At 43.8% G+C, this 6082-nt stretch overlaps 1 long non-coding RNA gene across 2 annotated transcripts in view; it reads right to left on the reverse strand.

The window, feature by feature from the left end:
- Nucleotides 1-4038, reverse strand: part of LOC139677648 (uncharacterized) — a 63395-nt gene extending 59357 nt beyond the window's left edge. For both annotated transcript variants that reach the window (XR_011698890.1, XR_011698889.1), the window contains exon 1: nucleotides 3954-4038. This is a non-coding gene — a long non-coding RNA (uncharacterized lncRNA). The remainder of the gene's footprint in view (nucleotides 1-3953) is intronic.
- Between the last annotated feature and the right edge of the window lie 2044 nt (nucleotides 4039-6082).

The raw sequence follows: 6082 nt of genomic DNA on the forward strand, positions 1-6082 counted from the left end.
CTCGATTATGTGTCTCTACGATACTAATGAATCACAGCTGACACTTCTGGGGCTCAGCCTCTTCTGAAGGCATTTGCTTCCTTCATAAGCTCTTTGGTCAAGTTTAAAATCTTTTGGCTGAGTGAATAGTATGAAGAGGTTTTGAGGATTCATTGAGAAGCATGTGAAAATAGCTATGACTGTTAACTGGTATTTCTAACACTGGTATTTCTAACACTGATACTTCTAAAATCTTTCTAAATGATGCTCTTAGATTTTTGAGAGGCAGTCAGATGTAGACCAAAAGAAAATAAGTACAGATAAATAAAATAAATTCAGATTTCCTTGTCTGATATCTTGAGTCTCTGTTGTCTTCTTTGCTGGGACTAAGCTCTGTGGCATAGGGGATACTCGTACCTCTCCTGATGAAATTCTGCTACAGGCACTCATAAGGTCTTACAGCAAGAAATATTTCTTCTGGTGGTTTAGAGTACTCTTATGCACCTGACAATTTAAATCACTTTTGCAAACAAGACTCACACCTCCAAGGATTAGATCCACAAAAGAATATTAATGCTGACTTTTAAGAGCTTAAGCAACCAAGAAAACCTGCAATCCTGAGTAGAGCTTGCAGTAAAATGCCTCTTGAGATGCAGAAAGGACAAGTGTGCAGGAAAGCAAAACATCTAAAATAACTTATAGTAAAAGCTAAGAAGAAAGATAATATCTTTACCCCTAACTTGCTACATGTTTTCCTCTGGACTGCAAAGACACAGTGTCCACTACCCACATCCTTGTCTGCAGGCTGGTGCTGTAACAGCATCAGCCCTTTCTCCCAGAGCAGGCATGGGCAGCATCTGTTCTTTCCTTCACTAGCTCAGTGTCCACCACACTTGTCTGAGCTGTGGGAGGCTGCAGTGTCTTCTTTCCTCTGGAAAGTTGTCCCTGTGGGTGCACCCATCACCCATTTCCCAGGTACCTGAAGGAGTCTGGGGTGGGGTGGGATGGGATGGGACAGATGGGGTGGGATGGGATGGGATGGGATGGGGTGGGGTGGGATGGGGTGGGGTGGGGTGGGGTGGGGTGAGATGGGGTGGGGTGGGGTGGGGTGGGGTGGGATGGGATGGGGTGGAGTGGGGTGGAGTGGGGTGGGGTGGGGTGGGGTGGGGTGGGATGGGGTGGGGTGGGGTGGGATGGGATGGGGTGGAGTGGGGTGGGGTGGGGTGGGGTGTGATAGGATGGGGTGGGATGGGATGGGGTGGAGTGGGGTGGAGTGGGGTGGGGTGGGGTGGGGTGGGGTGGGGTGGGGTGGGATGGTATGGGATGAGGTGAGATGGGGTGGGGTGGGGTGGGGTGGAGTGGGATGGGGTGGGGTGGGGTGGCATGGGGTGGGATGGAGTGGCAAGGCCAACAGTATGCACAGCAGAGGAGCTGTTCTATGCAGTTCAAGCACACATGGTTTGTAGCCCACTAACATACAACCCATTTCTGATTCCTAATGAGGGTGAAAATTCTCTTTCAGCAATTTTACAATTATTAGCCATCCAGGATTTTTTACTAGAAATCACTGACAAGCTCCTGTCATAAGTGTGGATAACTTGGTGTTCAATGGCAGAGTTTGGCTGACAGTTTTATTACACTCCTGAGCCAAAAAATCAACTGCATTTAAGGCCAGATCACTCTCTTGTTGTACATCCATATATGCTTCAGAGTGCAGCTGTAAACAGTAGTGAAAACTTCTATAGGAAATTAGATTTGCAGATTTCAGCTTTTAGAGGTTGGGCAAATTAATTTGATTATTTAGTGCTCATCTGTCACTGATTCATTTAGAATTATACATTCCCAGGGACCCAGGGACCCATCCAAAGTGAGACACACAATGTGAGATTCCAAGTCCCATTGCCAGCCTAATTTCCATTCCACTCACTTTGAAACCTACTTCTAGCAAATCACCAAACATTCATTTATGGTTTTCATGAGCTCTAATGCCACAAAAATGCACTTATTCACCAGCCTAACCATAAAATGCAATGACAGGACGGGCACATACAACAACATGGATTTCCTCCCAGTAGAAATATATGTTGTGAGCATTTTTATTGGTAGCACTCACCCACCAGATGAAGCTGTCCCCATAACTCAATCTAAATAACTCCTTCCACCTCAGCCTTTTGGAATGTATTTGCCATTTTAATTAATTTCTTATTATTTGAACTCTAATGATCTTTGGGGTGCAACCCAGTGGCCTCTCCAAGGCGTGCTGGCTGTCCAGCTTTGTTACTTCATGCAAAGGCCTTTTAATTTTTTCTCTTAAAGTTATTGGCTTGGATGGGCATGTAAAGAGAAAAAGCAAAATGTAAGAAGATTGAAAGTAAAAATCAGACATGCTTTTAAAGATTTATTCTCATGCAACCCAATGGAAGTAGTAGACACCCTGTCTTGTACTTTCACTTTGTAGACTACACACAAATCTGTACCAGGTCAATTAAAACACCGAAAGCTTCAATTTAAGAGGAGAATTTTTGCCTTAGCTAGGGCACAATCTGATTAGGCCCTTTAAAAGCTGGTTTAGGCTAGAAGTCTGGAAGACTCTACTCTAAAAGATGACATGGATAACATTTTCTACAAAATTAACAATAAAGTTGCATTGAATTTCTAAATGAGTTTCAACTGTGAATTCTTAACCTGAAGTCAGAGCTAGTCCACGGATTAGATTAAAAAACAGTAAAGAAAACAAAGCCATCCTACAAAGGCTCTAATAACAACCCTCAGCACATGGGAAGAGATTTCATGTAGTGTTTATGCATTTACAAAATAGTTTTCTAGATTTAATAGCAAATTACAGAAATTTAACAAGCATGTTCAGACACCCTCCCCCCCCCAAAAAAAAAAAAAAAACCAAAAAAACCAAAACAGTGCAAAACACTACTGGTGAACTGCTTCCCTAATCAAAGTGACAAATTACCTGCTTTCTCCTATAACCACTGCCTGAAGTCTTTGAGGAGCAGCTCCAGAGCAAGAATTTCAATTTTAAAAAATTAAATCAGTTTGTCTGAAAATGGATTGTCCACGGATTTTGAAAGCTCTGTGGCACTTCGGATGCAACCTTAGGAGGCCATTGTTGAACTGACCCCTACCTAGGGGGAAAAGGAAAACAAGAACTCTGGGAAGAATGGTAAAGAGTGGGGGAAAGAAAACTTGGTAAACTTTGAAACTCTCTCCAATTTAGCCACTCCTTGCCAGGAAGGTCGTGCTGCAGGACAGATGTTAACTGCACACCTGCTTGGAGACAAAGCAAAGATTTTAAAATGATGCTTGAGTCAGGCTGCAAAGTAACAATGCTGATTTGTGCTCCTCATGCTGCTCATTCAGCCAGTCCTGTCAGCTGGTCCCCCATCAGCTGCTGCTGCCATGAACACACAGCATTACTGTCACTGCACAGGAAGAAAGAAGACAGGCAGGTATCTGGCAGACCAGGTCTGATGGAAGGATTTAAGTTTTAAAATGAAGCAGTTTTGCTGTTTTAAAAGCTGAAAGGGAGAACAGGGAAGATTTAAGAATGATAGGAAAAGGAAAGAAAGAAAATTACTGCCTTTCTTTTGGTCTTGGGAATATTTCACTTGTTCTATATAACTAAAGTGGAACCCAAGGTGTGGACTGAAGGGAAAGTTATTCTCACTCCATCAGTGAGATTGCATCATTGCCTTGAAAACAGACCAGAATTCCTTCCCAGGAAACGTGCACTGGGATTTATTAATTCTCTCCAAAACTCAGATTATGAGGAGTTAAACTGGGGTTAAACTGGCAAGAACATAATTTCTCATCTTTGGGAGCACAGGAGAGCTGTAAAGTGGGGATTTGCATGGGAAATTCAGCTGTGGTGGAACATGTGAAATTGTGCATATCCACTATCCCTGCAAGGACTGAAAACAAAGACTGGCAGGCAGTGAAGACAAAGTAGAGCAAATTCATACCTTGTGTCATCCTGAGAACTCCAGCACCACTGAGAGCTGCCTGTGGAAATGGCCATGGGGGAAGTTTGGCTTCAACAAAGTAATGCCCATATGAAAGAAGGGACACTCACACCCCTGGGGCTGTGGCAGGTTGTGGGTGCACTCCTGGACTCATCCTGCCTCCTCCCCTCTTGGGCCAGAGACAGTCCCAGTGCCTCCCTCCTGGCTTGGAATTGACCCCCACACACACTTTGCTGCAGCCCTTCACAGGCTGCACAAGCCACCAGGATGTGCAGAATGAGGTGCAACACCCTGTTACTGATGGGGTGAAAAACCCTCCAAGTTTTTGTAGCATTTCAGGCACACAGGGCATTTAAGAGAGGAACTGAGACCCTTGTCTTCTGCTCTGCAGTGTCCTATACAGGGGTTTTATTTCCTCCTCTTTAGCTTGCTTGGGCCAGGGTCAGCCAAAGTACAGCCTGCAGCTGCTCCCTTCTTTGATTATTGATGAGGAATAGGATTTATTTTTTATATACATCTCTGTAGGTGTGCAAGACATCTCACACAAATATACAAGGACAGTGGTCTGGAAAGTTTATACAGCCCAAACAAGTCTCAGCACAGCTAGTGGAGACACACATAAGATTAAAGGCTTAGAGATGTAAGCTCCAAGTGTATCTTACTAGGTGGACAAAATGTAGGTTGCTCTGTGTGGCCTTTTTGTGAAGGCAGAGGGTAATTTTTATGAGTAATACTTTAACCTTTAGTTGCAGCAATCTAGTGTTTCAAAGTTTAGTTTGCAGGACTCCTGCATCCAAGCTTGGTGAGGTGACTGGCTTCAAAAATAGCTTGTGAAAAGGTTTAATGCAGATTACCACTGAGGAAATAAACATCATTTGGTAAAGGGCAGAAGGTGGCCCTTTACTCTTGCTCCAGAGCAAAGACTGTTTCTCCAGCTTTCCCTACAGGACTTAGTAACTAGATGCAAGCTTTTGGGACTATTTTCCCAAGCTTTCTCATCCCTTTATTCTTCCAGGAGTAGTCCCAAAAGTTGGGCAAAGGGAACATAAGATTTGCCCCAAAACACAGAGTAATAGTGCCATTGTACTTAAAAGAGAAAAAAGGAAAAAAAAGGTTGTAGTATGCTTTCTTCTGTTGTATTAGCTCTGCTGCTGGCACCTCCCTTAGGGTTCCAGAGCCTTTCTGTGGCTCACAGCAGGTAGCCACAGTCCCTCCAAATTTCACTGCTTTCCCACTCTGAGTTATCAGGGTCTAGAGCCAGAGGCAGCTTCACACTGTACACCCTCACACCGTTCTCCATGCACCTGAATGTGGGAAGACTTTCTGTAAACTCCTAAATACATTTTTGCTGAGCTGGTTTCCTAACATTCTCTTGTTTATTTTACTGCCTGTGCCTCACAATGACACAGCATCTGAACCAAAACCTGCATAAAGGAATCATTCTCTTCATACTTTAGCAGTGTGAATGAGTTTTAAATGGCAATGTTTTGTCTACTTATGTAAGCAAATTGCAATATTCTGTGAGTAGGTGTGTGTTGAAATGGATAAGATCAGCATGTTATACAGCTATTCAAACACATATTCTAACAGATGTCCTGAGCAGGGATGGCTGAGGCACCTCAGCTCTGATTTCAGCTGCACCACGTTGGTGCTGCCTGGCAGGTAACTGAGGGTCAGATTTATGATTCTCCCCCAGATTAGAGGTCTCAGGCTGAGAAATACAACCATTTCCAGAGTTGGTAGGTAATGCCAGCTGGGAACAAAGCTCTGAGAAACAAGCTTAACATGTCCTATCTGTCCTCACAGACACTAGGAAGGAGTGGTCACCTTTATAAAGCTCTACCCCAAAGCATCCCCAGTATGTACCAGTACATTCCCCAGTATGTTAAAGGAGGACAGTATGTTTAAGCCTCCAATATGTGTTTAAAAGGGGACTTTAGGGGCTTTGGGGCCGAGCATGTTGTCAAAACAAAATTTATGCTGAAGATAGAAAACACATGTAAGGTTCAATAATGACCACTCCTGCTATCAGTGGAGCATGATTGCAGCTGACTGTGAGAAGATTTGAACGATGGAGAATAATACAAACCCTCATCCAGATAATCCTCAGGACTCTGAGTGAGATGTGC

The sequence above is a fragment of the Pithys albifrons genome, chromosome 12, assembly GCF_047495875.1.
Source record: "Pithys albifrons albifrons isolate INPA30051 chromosome 12, PitAlb_v1, whole genome shotgun sequence".
Classification (NCBI taxonomy): Eukaryota; Metazoa; Chordata; class Aves; order Passeriformes; family Thamnophilidae; genus Pithys; species Pithys albifrons.